The sequence below is a fragment of the Macrotis lagotis genome, chromosome 5 (genome assembly GCF_037893015.1).
Source record: "Macrotis lagotis isolate mMagLag1 chromosome 5, bilby.v1.9.chrom.fasta, whole genome shotgun sequence".
NCBI lineage: Eukaryota > Metazoa > Chordata > Mammalia > Peramelemorphia > Peramelidae > Macrotis > Macrotis lagotis.
Window position 1 is genome coordinate 55710448 of NC_133662.1, and position 23861 is coordinate 55734308.

The following is a 23861-nucleotide window of genomic DNA, read 5'->3' on the forward strand; positions in this document are numbered from 1 at the left end:
CAGATAACCTCATCACAAACATTTGTAAGGAAATTATTTGCATACCTAGAAGCCTAGAGTACATGCTCATTAAAATTCAAGATGGAGTTACTCATATTGAGTGTTCCTATAACATATTGTAACAAAAATAATAGAAAATATGTATCAGAAATCTCACATCTAGATCATGAATACTTTCTTTTTCCAAAGGAGAATTTTCTTTAAAGAGATAGATAATCCATGAATGTGAAATACTGCATAAAATATCAGTTATGTTTAGATGTATTGGTTTTGAAGATTTTCTTTTATTATAAAAAAAGTCTTTTTTTTAAGTAAGGGATAGATCTCTGGAAGGGAAGAGGAAGAGATATAGGAGAAGATGATGTGATGTAAAAGGAAAAAATCAATACAAATCTATTGAAAATATGAACAGCAATGCAAGCTATCTTGTGAACTAAATAAAAGGTAAAAAATAATAAGTATTTAATGAATTCAGAGGAATAGGAATTTGCCATGTGTTAGAATGTTTAGGGAATAGATCACATCCTGGAAATTGAGCCAGATTATGTAGGATATATAGGATTCATGCAGGTGAATAATTCAAACTCAGTAAACATTCATTAAACAAACAGATCTAGATCATTGTGCTAGGTTTTTAGGAGATACATAAAAGTTAAAAAAAGACATCATTCCTGGCCCCTAAGAAACTTTTAATCTAACAATGGAATACAATGCATACACAAATAACTCTTAATATAAAATAGGAAATTATAAGAGTATGAAAGAGATACGAAATACTATTTAATTTCAAGGAAACTAAGATAATTTCTGCTTGGAAGGATCAGGGAAGGCTTCATAGAGGAAGTGATATAAGTCATTTCTTGTTTGTTTGTTTTAGTTTTTACAAGGCAATGAGGTTAAGTGACTTGCCCCAAGGTTACATACCTGAGTAAGTGTTAGGTGTCTGAGATCATATTTGAACTCAGATCCTCTTGTCTCCAGGGTTGGTGCTCTACCCACTGAACCACCTAGCTGCCCCTAGGATAGGAACATAGAGGAAAAGAATGTTCTAGAAATAAAGAATAGTATGAGCAGAGGCTTGGAGGGAAGAGAATGCAAGATGTCTCAGAAAAGCAGATCATATAGTAGAGCTGGAAGACAGAAGATGACAGTGTGAGAGATAACTGAAAAAGGAAGGAAGCGATCCAATTTTGCAGGACCTTAAATGAAAGACTAAATCATTTGGCTTTTGCCTTGTTAAGCTATAAGATATGATTGAAGAAATTGAAAGAAATTGAACTTGGAGACAAAAGATCTGAGTTCCAAGGTGCTCTGGAGCTAGTTCAAACAAGTTTGTGAGAGCTGATTGTTAAATTTTAAGGATGAGCATTTGTATCTCAGATATTGGCAGAAGCTATAAATTGGAATTCGTTTTTATTGGTTTTGTTGATTGCTTGGACTTAAGAAAGTAATGGAGAAAATGTTAATAGTGCAGATTAAACTTGAAATATTATTTGGTGTGAGATAAGAACTGGTTACTAAGTATTTACCAGTCTATCCTTAGCTGTATCTGATCCATAGTTCTATTTCATATTAACTATACAATCTTAAACAAATTATTTCACCTTTCAGGTCCTTAGTTCCCTTAGATAATAAAAGAAAAATTTGTACTATATGATCTCTTTAGTCTTAGTTCCAAATTTATGACTACATGTCTCCTTTCGTAATAAAGACCTACTAGCAGTTGTATAACAAGTCACCAAAAAGTATTTTATCGCAATAGCTTCTAGTTTTAAAGTTCTTTCTAATGTTGAAACTAAATTGTTTCAGAATTTAATTCAAAATCAATAGAAAATTCATTTCTGTGTATTCTTTAATGAAAATGGGAAAATAAAATTACTAATGTAACAGAGGACTGGATGATAATGATGCAGGGAAAATGGATTCCATTCCAGGATGGGAGTGGCCTTGGATTGTTCAACTTTCCCCCAGCTTTACCCTTGCCCCAGCTTCTGGTTTCCAGCTACTTGACCTTGTCCATTGATGCTGGCATGACAGGAAATGATATGTTGAACTTGGAAGTCAAGCACCTTGGGACAGGAAGAACCAGTACATAGCTTGCCCATCGGAGGATACCTGGATCAGGTATCTCTCCAAGCACCACCCTTTGATCAACCCACTACAGAAGTGCATTTAAGGAGAAGTGTTGCCCTCGTTGAACTCTCTTACTTTTATGAAGTCTACCTGTAAGCATTTCTTCATCTCACTCTCCTTCTTAGACCACATACTCCCAAACTAGGCTTAGCTGGAGCACTATGGGCCCCCATGCCATGTAACTAGATAAAGCCAATCCTCATAGCTGGCTGCCCTTTTTCTCCCCACCACCGCCACTTTGCCTAGCCAGTCCTCAAAGTGTTTACTGCTTTTCTAGGAGTTTTTTTTTAATCTGTATATTTTGTAAACCTTCTTTAATAAATCCTGGTTAGTTTTAAAATCCCAGGGGGCTCACAAATTCATTCACTATTCAAAGAAACTCTCAATCTTCTATTTTTAATTGGCGACCCTAATTCTCATCTACTACAATGAGAATCCCATCCCTAGAATATGCTCTTGCTGCTGTCAGTCCCTTTGGAAAAGGCTTGGGACCCTATTTACAGAAAGATGTGCTACTGTATAAAATCAAAGGACTCTTCTCTCCAATTCAGAGGATGTACGGGTAGGCATTCTGTTTCTGGTCCATTTACATTATGATAAAGAGGAACCTTTTTGGTTGACTGCTAAACTGAAACTGAGAGGTCACAAAAGACCCAAAGGGCAATTCTGCCTTTTACTGCATGGTCAAACGAAGATGAGTTAGTCTTTGACCTTCATCTCTGGTTGACTTATGATCCAGGAATGCAGGCCACTTGTCTCTGTATTCTTTCCTGATCTTCTGCGGAGTATTTAATATGTCCATGACCTTGAGAGCTTCACTGGTGGGGAGAGTGAGCTACTAGAAGTTTAGGAACTGGAGTGAATGCTAGTTTTCAAAGTAAAAGTACAATCCCTTTGAGCTATGGGGATCCAGCACAGCAGAGATGGTACCCTGTGGCAATATTCTGTTTTCTGAAGCAGCTCCATTTATTGCCCTTGCCACATTTGGAAGTGAACTGGATGAGGCAAATGTTAGTAGGCAACCAATTTAAATGTGAGCTCAGTCTTTCCAAGGACTGAGGTGGTAAAGAGGGAAGAGTGGTCCTCGCTTAAGGGAAATGGTTTTGTGCTTCTGTTCTTGCTAGATCTTTTCAATAACTAATTATCCTTTTTGTAAAAGATAATTGATGTAAATTGATTAAAAGATTTAAAGGAGATATTAACTGTAACTGGTAATTAGTATGGAGTAGATTAACCAGAGACAGGGAATCTATCTAATAGTATTAGAGAAGATCCCCAAGTGACTCCTCAGGGCCAATCCCAGATCCCCAAGGGACAATGTAGCCAGCTTTGCTCTGAGGAACCAGCTCATCAGTTTGTGTGAATTGAGATAACAAACTCTGGAACTATAAAGACTAAATGTGGGGACTCATCTAGGATAAAAATCTATCCCTTCATATTGTCATGAACCCATAAGAAAGATTCTCCATGCAGAAATTTTATTATGGGTAGTTGGGGGGTCCACTGGAGAAAAACTGGTATTATTTTATCTGGTTAGTCATTAGATGACTTGTTGTTAGTCTTTAATATATTTAAAAATATCTTTAGCTTCCTCTCAATCTTTAAATCTCAAAGCTAAAGATTAGATACTTTTCTTAAATAATTTTAATATGCAGCGTATTTCCTCTGGGTATCTCTTTTGCATTTCAAATAACAATGTAATTAGATGTATGTGAAGTCCTTCAACATAAAATGTTTTCATTCATGTTTTTTATTTCAATTTCATTTCTTTTGCATATCAAGACACCATAACAGTCATAATCACATGGGAGGGTTATAGTAAGTTTTTTCTTTGCTTGTTTTTTCCCAAGACAATGGGGCCAAGTGACTTGCCCAAGGTCACATAGCTAGGCAATTATTAAGTTTTGGAGGCCGAATTTGAACTCAGATGCTCCTGACTCCAGGGTGGGTTCTCTATCCACTGGGCCACCTAGGTGTCCCTATAGTATATTTTTTAAGTGCTAAAACACCATCAATGAATAAGAATTTTGGCAATCCATTTTACAATTGCACTAGAGCAAAGTGATCTTATAAATATTTCAAAACTGATTAAAAATTAATTAAATATTGATTATTATCAAAATAATTAGCTTTTAAAAAGAATTCCATTAGATACATTTTCACTGGGCAGTGAATTTTAAAATTGATATTGTTTTCCAGCTTTCAGTAAAAATCAAGAAGTACTTCAAAATCAGCAAGGATTTTGAATAAGATTTTGAATAATTGATAATAATTTGATAAGATTTTAAATTTTTCATCACAACAGTGTTTTAATGGAGATTGCTGGTATTCTCTGCACTCCTGCTAATTGTAATTCATTCATGACTCCTTATCTTGAATTGTTCTTGTTCATATTTTTATGTAAATTTTCTATAGATGATTCACCCATGAAACAGAATTTTTCCTTCCTTTCTTTAAATAGAGTTTTAAAAAGGGAAAATTATGAAGAAATTATTGAGAATAAAGATATTTCTTATACTTGCTAATTTTATATGATTTTTCATAAAGACTCATGACAATTTTTTCATAGGTATTCTAGTTTTAATGTTTCCATAAAAATATAATTAATCTATTTTTAATATATGTGTATTGATGAAAATATTACTAGATTTCTTTACAGAATAAAGAAATAAAATTTAACTTTCCTTTAGTTACTAAATTCATGGAGGAGAGTAATAATAATTAGCATGTGTCAGACACTTTGCTAAGTGCTTTATAATAATTATCTCCTTTTATCCTCCCCAAAACTTAGTAAGGTAGATACTATTATTATTCCTGCTTTACAAATGAAGAAACTGAGACAAGGCAAACTTGCTCAAGTTCAAACAACTAGTAAGAGTCTGAGGCTAGATTTGAAGTTGGGACTTTCTGACTTTAAGCATAGTGTTCTATATGTTGTAACACAGAGATGTCCTAGAGAACTACTGGAATTCCTGTTATAGCATACCCAAAAAGTGATCACCCAGCTTCTGCTCAAAGACCTTTAAAGGGGGGAATCTTCAACCTCTAGGCAAACCATTCTATTTTTCAGACAATTCTAATTGTTTGGAAGGCTAAATTTCCCTCTGCAACTTCTACCTCATGCTCCCTGGTGTCAAGCAGATCAAATCTAATACCTTCTTCACATGGCAGTTTTTAAAATAGCTTTTTAAATCAAATTTTATTTTATTTTTCAAAGTTCAGTCCTATCTCCCTAGCACTTCTCTCTTTTCTTCCCCCCTTCTCCTTCTTCATTCCCACATTGAGAAGCAATAAAAGCAAAATCTCTGTTACAAGTATATGTAGACAAGGAAAACAAAATTTCTCATTGACCATGGCATAAACTTTTATATATACAAATCTATAAACTATATTTACACACATATTTAAATGTATCTATATCTATATCTTTGTCTATATATCTTAAGAAAAAATGTAAAACTTTAAGAAACAAATGGTTTGCCTGTTTGTCTTTCTGGATCTTGTTTCTTGCTACAGGAGGATGCAGACATACTGGAGGGGAAAGATTATCATGCTTTTTGGAAGTCTTTAACAAAACTGATAAGGCACAAAAGTCCTGAATCAGGAAGATTGAACCCGTTGAACCAATAGAATTTCTGATAGCACTGTTCAACCCCTAATGACATGAAGCAACATCCTGAGTTGAGGGTCAAGGAACTATAAGGACTGATTACATCCTGCCTTCTGTTTTGTGACTCTCTGTTTCAATTCTATCAACATTCTTTTCCAAAATTCTACTTCAGGGTCCAGTTAATTGGGCCTCTATGCAGACATGATTTGCAAGCCTAGATAATTATTAAATACATATGTTGATGTAAATCTATTTGTTCTTTCTTAAGGCCAATTTCTGGAGATAAGCACATTATCTAATTACTCAAGTCCATATATGCTTTAAGGTTGACAACATATTTATGCACATGTGATTATTTTAAAAAAATTTCAGACTGATACTTTAAATAAATTTTTATATTTATTTTTCCAATTACATGAAAAGATAATTTTCAACATTTATCCTTTTGCAAGTTTTTGAATTCCACATTTTTCTACCACCCTCCTTCCCCTCCCTCCTCCCCATGGCAACAAGCAATTTGATACAGGTTATGTATTTCCATATTAATAACAATATTTGTCTTTCATCCTTGAAGAAGACCATGACATCAAGGAAGTGATGCCATGACAAGCATGTAAATTGGATTTGACTGAGGGGGTGTTGTGTTATATCACCAATTTCACTTTCTTCTCCAGAGTCAACTGGATCCAGTAGTCAGATATTAATCAAGATGACTGGAGATGACCCTGGATATGAGGCAATATGGTGAAGTGACTTGCCCAGGGTCACATGGCTAGTTAGTGTAAAATATCTGAGTCCAGATTCAAATTCCTGCCTTCCTGACTCCAAGACAAATGAATGCTCTTTCTATTGAGCCACCTAGCTGCCCTATTTCCATATTAGTGATATTTTGAAAGAAGAATTAGAACTAAGGGGAAAAAAAAACTTGAGAAAGAAAGAGAAAAGATAAAAGAAGTTTTAAAAAGTGAACATAGTATGCTTTATATTCTGTCAAAGTCTATAGTTTCTTCTCTCTGTGTAGATGACATTTCCTTAACAGGTCTGACAAAGATTGTCCTTGATCATTGAATTACTGAAAGTGGTTGCTTCCATCCTAATTGATCATATACAATGTTAATGTTAATGTGCTCAGTGTTTTCTTGGTTCTTATCACTTCACTCAGCATCAGTTCATGCAAGTCTTTCCATACTTTTCTAAAATCAGGCCATTCATGATTGTTTTTTTTTTTAGTTTTTGCAAGGCAATGGGGTTAAGTGACTTGCCCAAGGCCACACAGCTAGGTAATTATTAAGTGACTGAGGTCAAATTTGAACTCAGGTCCTCCTGACTCCAGGGCCGGTGCTCTATCCACTGCGCTACCTAGCCACCCGATTCATGATTTCTTAAAGAATAATAGTATTCCATAACATTCATATACCATAGTTTGTCCAATTGATGAGCACTCTAAGGAGTATTTCACAAATACATCTATTAGTTAGCATTAGCTTTAAAATTACTTTCTTCGTCCCATTCCTATCAATTAGATCTATTTTTGCTTTTACTTTGTCTGCAATCAGGACTGCTACTTCAGCTTTTTTTTCTTCAGCTGAAGCATAATATGTTCTCCTACAGACTTTTGCCTTGTGTATATCTCTCTTCTTCAGGTATGTTTCTTGTAAACAATATATTGCAGGATTCTAGTTTTCAATCTCTTCTGCTCTCTACTTTTGTTTTATGGGATAGTTCATCCCATTCATTTTCTTTTTTTTAGGTTTTTTTTTTTGCAAGGCAGTGGGGTTAAGTGGCTTGCCCAAGGCCACACAGCTAGGTCATTATTAAGTGTCTGACACCAGATTTGAACCCAGATACTCTTGACTCCAGGGCCAGCACTTTATCTGCTGTGCCACCTAGCCGCTCCTATCCCATTCATTTTCACAGTTAAGATTACTAATTCTGAATTTTGCTCCATTCTATCTTTCCCGACTTTGTAGTTTTCTCTCTCCTTTCCTCTTATCCCTCCTCACCTGTGTTTTACTTCTAACTGCTGCCTCTCAATCTGCCCTCCTTCAAACAGCCCCTTTTCTTTTCCATTTCCCTTTTTACTTTCTTTTAAAAAACTTAAACTTTATCTTTATTTTTAACTTTCCCTTTCCCTTTTACCAGCCTAATCTTCCTCTTTCTTTTTCTTCCCCCCCATTTCCTTGTAGGATAGAATAAATTGGGAATGTAAGCTATTCTCTCTTTGAACCAAACGTATAGAGAGTAAGATTTACTCAGTGCTTATACCCTCCCTTCCTTCCCTTTACTATAATAACTTGTGGTCCATCATGTGATGTTATTTATCCTCTAATGCCTTCCTCTCCCAGTATAATCATCTTTTTCCATGTCTTAATTGTTTTATCCTTGTCTTGTGTATATAACCTCTGTCAAAGTATACTCCTTTGATCTGTCCTGATAGAAGTACAATTGATTGACTGATTGATAAGCTACATCACATCACATTCACTTCATAATGACACCTTCTGTCCCAGTACCCTCCCCTAAATTGTTCCATTAGAAACATAATTCTCAAGATTGGATCATAAGCATCTTCTAATTATAAATAATTTAAACCTATACCTTCTTTCTAGCTACACAAAAATTAAAGGTGTGATCACATCACAATCAATTTCTACCCATAACCTCTAAGTATGTTTCTTTCAACTTTCTTAAGGGAAACATAATTCATAAGAGTTATAAGTATTGTCTTCTTGTGAAGGAATGTAGATAAATACTCTTATTGAATTACATTTTTTCCCCTTTCTGTTTATCTTTTTACACAGCTCTTCAGTCTTATATTTGAAGATCAAATTTTCCATTCAGTTCTGATCTTTTTATCAGGAAGTTTGAAAGTCCTCATTTCATTGAAAGTACATCCAAGGGACTACTGGGGCAGAGCCAAGTACATCCAAGGGACTATTGGGGCAGAGCCAAGATGGCAGCATGACATTAGGAAGCTTACAGAGTTTTTCCCAAGGCAACTTTTAATGAAACTTCTACACAGACCTTAAAGCAACAAATTCCACCAAACCAAAAAAAAAAAAAAGGTGAAACAGGTTTTCAACTCAAGATTTTGTGGAGAATCTTTAGGAAAGGTCTGTCTCTTTGAGAGTAAAGAGGAACTATAGCCCAGCATAGGTGGGAGAGCAGGAGAACCTGAGGGAGACTCTTAACCACAGCACAGTTCAGGTCCCAGCTCAGAAAGTCAACTTGATAGCTGGGAGAGAGGGTCCTAGAGTGGGGAGAGTCCCAACTTCAGACAAAGATTGAACCCTGGAAACACTAGGACAACAAACACATGCCTGGGTTGGGAACAAACCACTACAAAGGCAAAGTTTTGGCATAAAGCAGGAAATGAACCTCTACACAGGCAATACCTGGACACAAATGAGGGAGCAAATCTCTGCATAAGCAACACCTGGCAAATGATAAACCAGGGACCAGTTCTTGATCCCAGCACAAAAAATTTGATGTCCCTGTACCCCAGAAGCAAAGTTCAATTATCAAAATGAGCAAAACAAATCCTAAAATACCATTAATCATAGAAAGCTACTATTCAGATAGGAACAATAAAAATGCCATCTCAGAAGAAGAAAGCAGTGACAAATTGCCCACATGTGAAGCCTCAAAAGAGTTTATGAATTGCCCTCACATCCAAAACTTCATGGAAGAGGTCAAAAAAAGGATTTTAAAAACCAAAGAAGAAAGGAAGAAGAAAAATGGAAAAAAAGAAATGAGATCCATGTGGGAGAATTATTTATTGAAAAATTTGTGGGAGAAAAATTTATTGAAATCAATTCCTTTAAAAGTAAAAATGACCAACTGAAAAAAGAATATAACTCATCAAAAACTAAAATTAACCAACTGGAAAAGGAAATACAAAAGCTAGCTGAAGAAAATAAAACCCTAAAAACTAGAATTGGGCAAATAAAAACTAATGACTCTATGAGACATGAAGATTCCATTAAGCAAAATCAAAAGCCTGAAAAAATAGAAAATGTAAAATAAATTTTAGGAAAAATAAATGATCTAGAAAATAGATTCAAGAGAGATAATTTATGAATTATTGATCTATTCAAAAACCATGACTAAAAAGAGCCTGGAAAATATCTTGCATTTATTATTTATGCAAAACTGCCCTAAAATCCTAGAACAAGAAGACAAAATCATCCTTGAAAGAATTCACAGATCACCTCCAGAAAGAGATCCCGGATTAAAAACTCCAAGGAATATTGTAGTCAAATTCCAGAATTCTCAGCTAAAGGAGAAAATCTGCAAGCAGTCAAAAAAAAGAAGCAGTTTAACTATCAAGGAGCCATAATTACACAGGACTTCTCAGTTTCAAAATTAAAGGATGGGAGGGCCTGGAATATACTATTTTGGAGAACAAAGGACCTTGGATTACAACAATGAATTAACTACCCTGTAAAATTCAACATATTTTTTTTTCAGGGGAAATGATAGATTTTCAATGAAACAGAAGGCTTCTAAAGTTTTCTGATAAAAAGACCAAAACTGAACAGAAAATTTGATCTTCAATTATAAGACTCAAGAGATGCATAAAAAGATAAACCAAAAGGGGGAAAAATGCTAGTCAAGAATATTAAATAGTAATATCCTTAAAAGGAAAGGTAATACTTGTAACTCTTGAGGATTGTATTTCTCTTAGGATAGTTAAAAGAAGCTTACTTAGAGAGAGGGTAAGGGTACAAGAAAGAGTCGAGCCTTTAGCCAATAATTTAGCTAATGAGAGTTGAATAGATTTTGGAGGGATTGTACTTAGAGGGTATGGTATAAATTAGTCATAAAAGAATGTGGATTATGAGGCTTGTATTTCTGTTGGGAAAGAGGGAGGGAAAGTACTTAGAGGGTCTGTACATAATTAAATCATGATGTGATCTTTTTTTTTTACTAGATATATTAGTTAACAAGGGTTGTAGTACTTTAGGGACAGAGGGAGAGTATATTAGAAGTACTGGAAATAAATAGATCATAAAGTGATGTTGTATTATTCAATACTTTACTTAACAAGTTTGTTTGTAGTACTATAGGGACAGAGGAAGAGAGTATTGAAAGGGACTGGACATAAATAGATCATAAAGTGATTTTGCTTGATGCTTTATCTGCAATTACAAGGAATATATTTAGAGGAGGAGGATAGAATTGGTTCATGAAATGATTTTGCTTTCAATGTTACTTTACCTCATGATAATTGTATGTCTAAAGAGGGTACTTGAGATGAAAGTGTGGTATAAATTGATTATAATTCTATGTTATTTATGGCTCTAGAGAATGTACTTGAACAGTGACTATGGGGCAATGTTGCTTATAGATCAATCAATCAATTGCCCCGACCCGCGGGACAGCAAAGTGGGGTGTCGAGGAGGACCCAGCTTGAAAAGGAATGGGTGAAAATAAGGAGAGTGAGACCCAAGGATGGTGGATAAGGTCTGAGTTTATTTGAAAAAAGTACATGCTTATATACTGTAGAGAAGAAACAAGGGGGTTAGCTTAGGGGTGGAATTGGTATGCCTTGGCCTGAGAGAAGGGATAGTCTGTGGTCAGTTTGTTCTTGATAATGGAGGGTGAGGCCTCTTTCCTTTATCTTGGCCCTTGGTATGCCTGGAATTTTGTTTGCTTGTTTTATCTTATCTGACATGGGGCTTCTTGGCTCCTGGTATGTCTGGAATTTGTTTGCTCTTTTTATCTTATGGGGCTTCTTGGCCCCTGGCATGTCCCCCTTTTTTGTTTTAAATTTATGGGCAGGATCCCTGTCTTAGGCTGTGCAACTTGTTTTTCATGCTTGGTATCCGTGACCAGGAGGGGACCTTAGCGAGGTCCTTGTTATCTCCTGTAGGATCTGATGTTCCCAAGTCATGGAGTCGCACTAAATCCCGTCATTGGGTATCACTGCAGCCCTTAGGGGGTGCCTTTCCTTGAGCAGATGCATGCATGCATACCAAGGTGGGCGAGGTGTAAGAGCAGCGAACCTCAAGGGTTCCATTTGGAGGTCCTCACAGGACCCTTGGCTTTTCAAATGGTGGTATAAAACCGAAACTGGTTTTCCAAGGGCTGAGTCAATTTGGGATTTGATAAAGTTGGTCAGTCTCCTGAAGGCCCATGGTCCAAAAGAAATTAGAATTAGGAAGCCAATTAATGGGCCTAGAAGGCTTGGGAGCAGAGTAGAGAGCCAGGGGGATGTGGAAAACCAATTTTTAAACCATGCCTCACCTTTCTCTCTCTCCCTTTTTCTTTTTTCCAGGCTATCCTTAACCCTTTGCAGACTGTCTTCTACCAGGCCAAGTTTATCCTTAAAAAAACAGCATTCTTCCTTTAGTGCCACGCAGAGTCCCCCCTGTTGTAAAAATAACAAATCAAGACCGTGTCTATTTTGTAATGCTACTTCAGCTAGAGAGGCAACAGAATCTTTTAGGTGTTCTAATCCTGCTTGAAGTTCTGAGAGATCCTTATCAATAGCGGCGCTAAGCTGGGTGTACTGTGCATTGGAGGAGACTAAGGAGGCAATACCTGTACCAGAGCCAACAAACCCAAGTCCAATCAGGACCGCAAGTGTAACTGCTGTCAGGGGTTCTCTTTTGTCTCTGATAAGGGTACCCCTTCCATGTTCCCAAAATTGTAGGAATTCCTCCGGGTAGTGGACAGTTAGGTGAGGAAAAAGGGAGACAAGGACACAATAGTCCTTTTTCTCAAGGAATTGTTTGGTGTCTACAAAGGTGGTTAGTCCTGACGAGCAGGCAAGATAGGTATTAGGAGGGGCTACAGCATATCTATAGGAAGTATTAATAAGGGTACTTTGGTTACATACTGTGTCTAGCTGAAGAGGGGGGAGCATTTGCGGGCCAAGGAGACAATTTCCCTGACCGGAGATTTTTGCAAGAGTGAGGCCTTGGGATTCCCCAGTGCCCCATCTGAGATCATCTGTTCTGTTGGAGTGTGTGATGTTCCTGAATTGAGCAATACCTTCATAGAAGGGCGGGGAAGAGGAATAGCAGATCCAGCATTCTTCCAATGAAGAATTCTGTATCTGGGTCAAAGCTCGCACAGAGGCATTAATGAGAGTAAGTATGATATGGGCAGTAGAGGGATCGCTAGCAGGGAGGGTGGGTCTATAAGGGACGGTGTCGAGGGAGACGGGGGTGCTGGGAGTAGGTTGGTCCAAGGGTCTGGTATTATAGATGTTAGATGTTAGCATTAGGCCCAATGGCCACCGGTTGGGGGGGTGTGGGGATGGTTTGGGTGAGTTTGATGGTGAATATAGTTCCAGGGTCATATTTAGACTTATATAATCGGAGTCCCCAGGTATATCCCCTTTCCCATCCACGCGCCTCTTTCCCTTTCGCAGTAAACTGAATTTCCAGGGGGTTGCACCATTGGTTGTTAGTCTGGCAAGAATTCTGAGTGAGGCTATAGTTGGCGGCGACTGTTATAAAGTCTGTTTCTGAGTGTTTTATCCAGTACCCAGTACCTGTTGTTTCACAACCCCACTGTTTGCAGAAATAATCTGCCGGTCGGCCGCAACGTGGGTGGGTCCGTGCATATCCAGGGCATAAATAGAAGGATAGGCTGGCAAGCTTTCCTCTTCGGTCTTAGTGAGGCATCCAGTGGGTCCCGCATATGGGCCCCACATCACATTCTATCCTGAATCGTATTGCGAGAGTTGACAAAGGTCAGGGTATAGAGGGGGCCATGGGGCGGTTGAATCTACTTTAGATGTGCTCCAAACACGGGAGCCTCGGGAGTCTTCAACGGACCAGGTATAGTTGAGTAGTCTGTATGAGCAGGATAGTGGTAAGAGCAGGCATAAGACGAGGGCCTTCATGCTGGATCCCTTATCTACAAGAGAGCACAGAGGGAGATTTCTCAGGGGGTTCCCTGGGTGGATTATGTAGTTTTACTAGACGCTCAGGCAGCCATCTAGCATTTTGAGCTGATGAATCATAAATACAGGCATGTCCTTTACCCCAGATAAGGACTGGGTCAGGTCCTTGCCATTTGTTGGAGATGGGATCTCTCCACATAGCCTATGCATAGTTGTGTTCAGTAGTGGGATGCCAAAGGCGATCTGCTGCAGATTTGGCATTAGCATCAAGGGAGAGGAAATTGAGGACAAAGAGGGCATGGTTAAGAATAGTTTTAGCATTGTTAATCTTGGGGTAGAGTGTCTCTGACCCTTTCTGTAATTTAGTAATCATGTTTTTGAGCGTTTGGTGGGCTCTTTCTACAATGCCCTGTCCTTGAGGGTTATAAGGAATTCCTGTAATATGTTTGATACCTAAACTCTGACAGAAGTTAAGGAAGGAGGCGCTTGCATATCCGGGGCCATTGTCTGTTTTAATGATCTTAGGGTTGGGGAGTGTAGCCAAGGCGGCCAGAACATGGTTAATAACATGGCGGGTAGCTTCACCGCTCTGGGGGTGGCAAAAATAAACCCACTGAAGGTGTCGATAGAAACATGGATGTACTTAAGCTTTCCAAAAGGTGCATAGTGGGTGACATCCATCTGCCAGACTTCACCAGGAACCAACCCCCGGGGATTGACACCGAGGTGTGGCTCTGGGAGCAGGACAAGACACCCTGGGCACTGTTTGACAATTTGTCTTGCTTGTTCCCTGGTTATGCCAAATTTAAGCCTGAGTGTCTGTGAGTTTATGTGGTGCAGCTTGTGGGCCCACGTGGCAGCCTCTAGAGGACACAGCAACGCAGGCTCATAAGCTACCCCACAGAAACCTGTTCCTTTTCCTAAAAATGGATCTTGAGTTGCCCGGTCCACTTGTGCGTTCCCTTCTGTCAGGGGGCCTGGGAGGTCAGAATGGGCATGAATATGACCAATGAAAAAGGGTTGACTTCTGGAAAGTATGAGCGACTGTAACTTGGCAAAGAGAGGGGAGGCATTGGTAGATGGTCGTATATAAGGGACAGTTTCTAAAAGGGGTACCGAGTGGGCAACGTAGGCACTATCTGTGTACAGATTTAAAGGATCAGGGACTGCCTCAAAAGCCCAGATGATCGCAGCAAGCTCTACAAGTTGTGCTGAGGTGTATGGGAAGGTGAGGGAGGTGATCTTCCCATTTACGCTCACTGCGGCTTTCCCAGATGCTGAGCCATCTGTGAAGATGAGATGGGCCTCCTTGAGGGGTGTCCTTTTAGTTATTTTGGGGAAGACTACAGGTGTTATTTGCAGGAACTGAATAAGTTTGTCAGGGGGGTAGTGATTGTCTATGACCCCCGGGAATGAGATACAGCTCACAGCCCAGTCATCATCATTTAATAGGAGCCAATTTATTTGTGATGCTGTGTATGGGCAAATGATGCGATCAGGTTTTTTGCCAAAGAGTCTTACTGCAACTTCTCTTCCTCCTTTAAGGAGGTCAGCGGTGAGGTGTGGGTATGATGGGAGAATTTTGGTGGGGGTGACTGGCATGTGTATCCAAAAAAGCGGATGATTTTGCCAAAGCAGGCCAGTGGGAGAGAGATTTGTGGGAAAGAGCAAAAGCCAGAGAGGCTTTTCAGGGCTGTAATATCCTATGTGTTGGTTTTTTATGGCTTGCTCGACTAGCATCAGGGCTGAGCAGGCTTCTGGTGTCAAGGAGCATGGGGAGGTGGGCTCTGGGTCTCCCTTTAAGATGTCAAATAATGGCTTTAATTCCCCTGTTGTTAGTTTTAAATAGGGTCGGAGCCAATTGATGTCTCCTAGTAATTTCTGAAAATCATTGAGGGAATTCAAATGATCAATACGAATATGGGCTTTCTGGGTCAAGATTTTGTTAGTGAAAAGTTCAAATCCAAGAAATAACTGGGGGGGTCGGGTCTGAACTTTTTCCGGGGAGATCCGGAGTCCTCTTTTTTCTAGTGCCTCTATAAGTTTCTGAGAGATAGTTACCAATTCTTTTTCCGTAGGTCCTGCAAGGAGGATATCATCCATATAATGGATGATATAGAGTGAGGGATATTGCATCCTAAAGGGGTCAATAGTCTGGGCTACGTACTTTTGGCAGAGTGTAGGGCTATTGGTCATGCCCTGGGGTAAGACTTTCCATTGAAAGCGTGGGAATGGGCCACGGCAATTGGTGATGGGTAGGCTAAAGGCAAAGCGTTTGCAGTCAGCGGGATGGAGAGGGATTGAGAAAAAACAATATTTGAGGTCAATAACTACCTTGGTAAAACCTTCAGGGATGGCTACAGGCGAGGGAAGACCAGGTTGCATTGCCCCCATGGGGATCATTGTTTTATTAACCGCTCTGAAGTCATGTAAAAGTCGCCATTTACCTGAGCGTTTTCGGATGACAAAAATGGGAGTGTTCCAGGGGGATACAGAAGGTTCTATGTGTCCTGCATCTAATTGTTCCTGCACTAATCTAAAGGCTGCATCCAATTTAGCCTTAGGAAGGGGCCACTGGTCAATCCAGACGGGATGGTCATCTTTCCATGATATTTTTTCCGCCTGTAGTGCAGGGGGACCAGTGGCCCTTATAAAAAATGGTTTTCAAACCCTAATCCCGAGCACCCTGTTTTTCCTGTAATTTGCAAAGGGAGCAGTTGGCCTTACTTTTCTTTTCCAAGGCCTTGTCCAGGGAGAAATCCTTGAGCAAGCATCTGGCTGGTTACTGTAAAATTAGGGCTGAACATAATGACTCCCATTTGGGGGAGAATGTCTCTTCCCCAGAGGTTAACAGGGAGGCCAGGCACTACATAGGGTCGAACAGTACCTACATTTCCTTCCTCATCTTTTCAGGGGAGCCATTGAGAACTTTGTAGGGCATTTTGAGATTGTCCTATTCCTTGTAAGTGGGTCATAGAGGGCTGAAGAGGCCAGGAGGGCGGCCAACTTTCTTTGGAGAGGACTGTGGAGTCCACCCCAGAATCTAGTATGCCAGAAAAGATCCGGCCCTGAATGGCCAATTTAAGTGTAGGGCGTTCCTGTGAAATGGTTTGAGCCCAAAAAACATCTGAAGACCCTGGGTTGGAAGCTCCCCTCCTTTGTGTAACTGTTGAATATTGGGTTTGCAGGGGGAGCGGGAGTGCTTGGGCAAGGCGTTGTCCTTTCTGAATAGTGATGGAGTTATTAAGAGTGGACGCCATTATTCTAATTTCTCCCGTATAATCATTGTTTACAAGAGAGGGGTGGACAATAAGGTCACCCAAGGTGGAGGAGGCGCGGCCAATTATAAGAAAAAGGAATCCCTGACGGGGGGGCCATAGACACCAGTGGGGATCATACTGGGACCATCCTCACCGTTTAATATTGTACAGGAGGAGGAACACAAGTCCACCCCTGCGCTCCCTGTGGTGGCTCTGCGTAATGGTAGGTGGGCAAGCTGTTCCCCGAGGCTTGCAGGTTGGGGGTTGTTTGAGGGGCCCGGGGCTGGCCCCTCTTGCCGTTTCCCGGAAACGGGACAATGGGTTGGCCTTCAGCGTTGGTGGTGGATCGACAGGTGTTGGCCCAGTGGTTCCTTTCCTACATCTGGGGCAGAGGGTCTGTGGTTGATTAGGTCTTTGGTTAAAAACCTCCTGTGTTGGTGTTGGTAATTGGGCATTGGCGGGCAAAGTGGCCTTCCTGGGCACACCTAAAACAGGTCTTAGATTGGTCAGAGTGCTGAAGGGCTGCCCCAACAGCTAAATGAACTGCCTGCGTAAGGGGGTCTATGTCTCTACAGAGCCTTATCATTTCATCTAAAGTTTTGTCTCTCCATTTTCCCCGTAAAATGGAGTGGCAAGTGGCATTGGCATTCTCGTAGGCTAAGCGTCTAACAAGCTGGTCATCAGCTGCTTCCTGCCCTAGGGTCCTCTCTATGGCTTCCAGGAGCCTGCTTACATATTCTGAGAATTCCTCCTGGTTTCCTTGGATGATTTTATTGAGGGGTGCAAAAGGGGAGCCAGTGTTGGGAAGGGCCCGCCAGGCAGAAATGGCAGCACTAGCTGCCTGAGCAAGCAATCCAATCGGGAGATGGGACTGCCAGGTTTCACTAGCGTACTTGCCCTGCCCTGTGAGTTTTTCATAAGCTCCCTTAGAAGTTTTATAGGTAGTTGAAGCAATGGTTTGACAACGATCAAAAAAAATCAGCCTTCCAGGTGAGGAACTGTTCTCGTGTAAGTACTGCCTGGATGACCCTGAGCCACTCGGAGGGGAGAAGATATCCCCCACGGGAGATGGCTTCTAGTGCGGAGAGAGTAAAGGGGGCATTAGGCCCATAGGTTTTAACAGCTGTATGTAAGTCTTTCAAACTTTTGAAGTGGATTTTTCTATAATTTAGTGATTTTTGTTCCCCTAGACTATCTGCCACTTCCCTTTCATCTTCCCTGTTCCTATTCTCCTCTTCCTCTTCTCCTTCGCTATGGGAAGACTCGGGGGGCTCAGCCTCTCCTGCATCGGGGTCACTATCATCTTGGCGGGATCTTGTCATGACAGGGAATGTCATCTGTTTTTTATAATTCATGGCAGCTCCTGCCTTAGAGTGTCTCTGTTTTGTTTTGCTTTCACTTCTGGTTTTTGATTTAAACTGGTTTTTTAAGAGGGGGATTTTAAGGGACCTTTGTAATGAATCCTGTAGGGCAGACAACTCACCGGAGAGCTGAGCATATTGCGTTTGGAGATCTAAAACCTCACGGAGTTCTTTTACTTGCGCGGATAGTTGCTCCCGTGCCTTATTGAGTGTGGTCATATTAGGCCCCAGGGGCAGGAAGGCAGGGGCGGTTAGGTATGGAGGGGGAGCGGAGGCTAGGGGCCAGTCTGGGTTATTATATCTAGTGGCCTCTTCCTCAAGTTCTGCCTCATCGCCTGGGTCTAGAGGCTCTGAATCTGGGTCCATTTCTGGACTGGACCGGAGATTCTTATTTCTTGTAAACACTGGGCAGGTTATGGGCTCCTCTGCTGGTGTTATCTCAGAAGGGAGAGGAGGATAGAGGGATTTGCTTGGGGGGATTTCAATAGCTGCTGAGGGAGATCTAGCTGGAGTTTTAGGGGGTTTCGCTTCCTCTTCTTTCAAAGACTTTATAGAGGCTGTACGCGAAAGAGGGCGAAGGCAGGACTCCGCAACTGAAAGAAGCTGTTGTTTTGTGGGGTCCCCGGTGGCGCTTTCCACTATGTCTCTTATAAGACCCCAGTAAGAAAGGGCGGAAACAGGGACGGCATCAGGTCCTTCTATTTTCAATTTCTGATTAAGATCTCTTCCTACTTTCTGCCATTTACCTGGGTGGATCTCAGGTCCTGTTACCAGAAACCACGGGCATACTTCATCTATAAAAAGGAAGAATCTAACAAGATCCTTTTTCTTTACTTTAACTCCCCTGTCTTTAAGTGCCAGTTTGAGGTCCCGTATAAAGACCTGTTCTTTAGACAGCTTGGAACCCATGAGAAAGAATGAGGCAGACGTCACTTACCTGTTCGTGGGGCTCTCCGGAGCAATCAGAGGGGGTCGCGACGATTCTTCTTCACGGGGTCTGCCTGGCGAGAGTCCATGCCTTGAGCCCCACGTTGGGTGCCACGTGCCCTGACCCATGGGACAGCAAAGTGGGGTGTCAAGGAGGACCCAGCCTGAAAAGGAATGGGTGAAAATAAGGAGAGTGAGACCCAAGGATGGTGGATAAGGTCTGAGTTTATTTGAAAAAAGTACATGCTTATATACTGTAGAGAAGAAACAAGGGGGTTAGCTTAGGGGTGGAGTTGGTATGCCTTGGCCTGAGAGAAGGGATAGTCTGTGGTCAGTTTGTTCTTGATAACAGAGGGTGAGGCCTCTTTCCTTTATCTTGGCCCTTGGTATGCCTGGAATTTTGTTTGCTCGTTTTATCTTATCTGACATGGGGCTTCTTGGCTCCTGGTATGTCTGGAATTTGTTTGCTCTTTTTATCTTATGGGGCTTCTTGGCCCCTGGCAATCAATCAACCCTTGAGGAAGGTACTTCTATCAGGACAGATAAAAGGCTTGTATTTTGACAGAGGGGCTATAAGAACAAGACAGGGTTATACAATAAACAAGGATTATATTAGGAGGAGGCTAGGTATTAGAAGATAAATAAGACCACATGAAGAGGCACAAAAACCTATTAAAGTAGAGGGAAAAAAGAGAGGGTATGAACACTGAATAAATCTTAGTCTCAACAGATTTAGCCCAAAGAAGTAATAACATACATTCCTAATGGGGTTTAAAAATCTATCCTGGGGTGGCTAGGTAGCGCAGTGGATAGAGCACTGGCCCTGGAGTCAGGAGTACCTGAGTTCAAATCTGGTCTCAGACACTTAATAATTACCTAGCTGTGTGACCTTGGGCAAGCCACTTAACTCCATTTTCCTTGCAAAAACCAAAAAAAAAAAATCTATCCTACCCTACAGGGAAATGGGGGGGGGGGGGGCAGGGGAAGGGAAATAAAGGGAAACAAGGGAAAGACAAAAAGGAAGGCAAAAGTAAAAGTAAAGTTAAAGTTAAAAAGAAAAAGAAATGTTAAAGGGGAAAGGGAACAAAACATTGGTGAGGAGGGAGAAGGGAAAAGAAGAGAAGTATAAACAAAAGAAGATGTCATGGAGGAAAATGCAGAGTTAGTAATCTTAACTGTAAATGTGAATGGGATGAACTGTCCCATAAAATGGAAGCAGATAATCAATGGATTAAAAACCAGAATCTTACAATATAATGTTTACAAGAAACATATTTGAAGTAGAGAAATACACACAAGGTAAAGGTAAAAGACTGGAGCAAAATATACTATGAAGTAAAAAACTCAGAAATAGCAATCCTGACCTATTCAAAGCAAAGGCAAAAATAGATCAAATTAAAAGCTATAAGGAAGGAAATTACATCTTCTTAAGAGACACTTTAGACAATAAAGTACTATCATTATTAAACATATATGCACCAAGTGCTATAGCATCCAAAATTCTTAGAGGAGAAACTAAACAAATTACAGGGATATACAGTCAGCAAAACAATGATAGTGGAGGAGCTCAATCTCCCTCTCTCTGAATTAGATAAATCTAACCACAGCATAAAAAAGAAGAAAGTTGAAGTGAATAGAATTTTAGAAAACTTAGCTATGATAGGCCTCTGGAGAAAATTGAATCAGAATAAAAAGAAATATACCCTTTTTCTCTGTAGTTCTTGGCACCTGTACCAAAATTGACCATGTTCTAGGGCATAAAAACCTTACAATTAAATGCAGAAAGGCAGAAATATTAAACACATCATTTTCAGATCCTGATGCAATAAAAATTACATGAAATAGGGACGGAACCAAGATGGTGACAAGAAAGGATCGTGTCTTAGGTGCTCTCTCATAAAACTCATAAGCTAAGGACTCTTAACTAAACTTTCGAGAGACAGAACCCACAGAAGGACCTAGTGAGGCAGTTATCCTACTCAAGGTAACCTGGAAAAGAGCAGAAAGGCTCTGCTCCCGGGGTCAGAGGACTGGCCCACTGCAGGGGTGGCCCACCCAAGCAAAAGAACTTCAGCCTCCTGGAGGCAGCCCCAGGGAGCTGGGAGCTGTGGCTCACAGCAGTGAGGGAATCTCCTGAGCCATGCCCCGGGGGGCACCAGGCACAAAGTGGGGGAACAGTTGAGGGACCTCTGCCAGAGCAAGCACGTGGAGCCCAGCCCTCAGGGCACACAGCCAGCAATGTGGCTAGCACAGCCCAGATCCAGGAAACAGAAGTAGGTGGAGCCAGTAAGCAGGAGCCTCCAGGGCATGAGCCCATTGAGCTGAGGGAGGGACTGCAGAGAGAGAGACTGCAGAGCTCTGCCCTCTGCACCTGGAACAGGACTCTGGGGCTCTGACCACATTTGGATCCTGATCGCAGTCTAGGCTCCCCCATAGAACAGCAGGGGCCCCCCCTCACCTCAGCCCCATAGCAGAGTGGGGTGCATATGGTCATTCACAGACCAGGAGGGAGGACAGAGCCTCACATACTGAGACCCTTGTGGGAGTGTCCCAAAAGCTCAGGAAGCACCCGAAAAACAGGCTAAGGCTCAGAAAATGAACAAGCAGAGAAACAAGAGGAACACCTTTGAGAAATATTTTGCAAATGAGCCCAAGAAGGATCAAAATACTTAGTCTGAAGATGAGGAAGCACCAGCTCCTGCATCTAAAGACTCCAAGAAAAACAGAAATTGGGATCAGGCTATGACGGAGCTCAAAAAAGACTTTGAAAATCAAATAAGGTAGTTAGAAGAAAAAACTGGGAAAAGAAATGAGAGAGATGCAGGGAAAACATGAAAATGAAGTCAGCAGCTTAGTCAAGGAAATCCAAAAAATGCTGAAGAAAATAGCATGCTAAAAACCAGCTTAGGTCAAATGGATAAAACAGTTCAAAAAGTTATTGAGGAGAAGAAGGCTTTAAAAAGCAGAATTGGCCAGATGGAAAAAGAGATAAGAAAACTCTCTGAGGAGAACAAATCCTTCAGACAAAGAATAGAATTCAGGGAGATTGATGAATTTAACAGAAATCAGGAATCAATACTTCAAAACCAAAAAAATGAAAAATTAGAAGAAAATGTGAAATATCTCATTGAAAAAAATAATTTAAAAATTATTGGAATTCCTGAAAGTCATGATCAGGAAAAGAGCCTTGACATCATTTTCAAAGCATTACTACAGGAAAATTGCCCTGATATTCTAGAAGCAGAGGGCAAAATAGAAATGGAGAGAATCCACTGATACCCCCTGAGAAAGAGATACCAAAAAACCAACCCCTAGAAATATTATAGCCAAGTTCCAGAACTCCCAAGTCAGAGAAAATATTACAAGCAGCCAGAAGGACACAGTTCAAATATCGTGGAGCTGCAGTCAGGATCACACAGGATTTAGCAGCAACTACATTGGAAGCTCATAGGGCTTGGAATATAATATACCAGAAGGCAAAAGAGCTTAGAATGCAGCCAAGAATCAACTATCCAGCAAGGCTGAATGTCCTCTTCCAGGAAAAAAGATGGACTTTCAATGAACCAGGGGAATTTCAAATGCTCCTGTTGGAATGGCCAGAGCTGAATAGAAGGCTTGAACTTCAGATACAGGACTCAGGTCTACATAGATAATCTCATCAACGCTCAACTACCTCTGGTAGTGTAAAGTTTCCTGTTGAGAACTGCATATTCTGGAAGATCCTTCCCTTCCACCTCTGCCTTCAGTGCTCTTTGCTTGTAGTCTTCATCTACTACCATATCAAACTACCACACTTTTGTGATGAAAGCCTACAAACAGGCACATTTTTCTCCTCTGGACAGTTGCAGACACATTTGTCTGATCAGAATAAAGTTCCACTTTTTCTGAGTAGTTATCTCAATGAATGTTCCAAGACATTTTCTTAAAGCATTTTATCCATAATGGTGTTTGTTCCAACTATGTCGTATTTACCAGGATTTTCTGCTGCTTCCTTAGTAACCCAGGAAGTTTTTTCAGCCCCTGGCAAGCCAATCATCACAACTTCACAAACTTTCTTCTTATCTGGTCCTTTTGGCCAATCATCTAAGGATACATTCTGGAGGAAAAGTATGTTCTTCAAGTATTGGGAAATATGGCTTTTCCTTCTGACCAAAATTAAATTCAACTTGCATGGGTTTGGCAAAGAATATAAGAGAAAAATAGTAGTCCAGCAAGAACCTCCTGTTAATTTTGAAAGCAACACCAAGATCTTGTCCATTCTGTGCATGGGAAAGGTCCACTTCTTCACCTTCAAAATTAGAGAATCATTAAGTCACATCATTTTCATCAAACTTCTCCCCATAGTCTTCAGTCTTAAAGATGTACGTTTTTATTCCTTTTAGAGAATAGTCAATAGCTTTCGTATATAAATGCCTCACTGGGATCTTCTCTGTAACCTTCATCTCAAAGCAAACTTTGCCTTTTCAAATTCCCTAAACTCTTCTTCCAATCAAAAGAAAAGCAAAACTCTCCATATTAAGTGAAGAGGCACTGCAACTGTCTCTTGAGCTTTTAAAATGTAGATCACAGTTATAAATATCAAGACAACTCGTGTCAAAAAAAAATTACATGAAATAAAGAGTCATGGAAAAAATAAACCAAAAATTAATGGGAAACTAAAATTCTAATTCTCTCTCTCTCTCTCTCTCTCTCTCTCTCTCTCTCTCTCTCTC

General features: G+C 40.5%; 1 long non-coding RNA gene across 2 annotated transcripts in view; it reads left to right on the forward strand.

Annotated features, from left to right (window-relative positions):
* Nucleotides 1–23861, forward strand: part of LOC141523804 (uncharacterized) — an 89833-nt gene that overhangs the window by 24040 nt on the left and 41932 nt on the right. The window contains exon 4 of one of the 2 annotated variants that reach the window (XR_012478604.1): nucleotides 313–427. The exons of the other annotated variant lie outside the window; for it this stretch is intronic. This is a non-coding gene — a long non-coding RNA (uncharacterized LOC141523804). Of the gene's footprint in view, nucleotides 1–312; nucleotides 428–23861 lie in introns of those variants that run through there. 2 annotated transcript variants of the gene reach the window in all.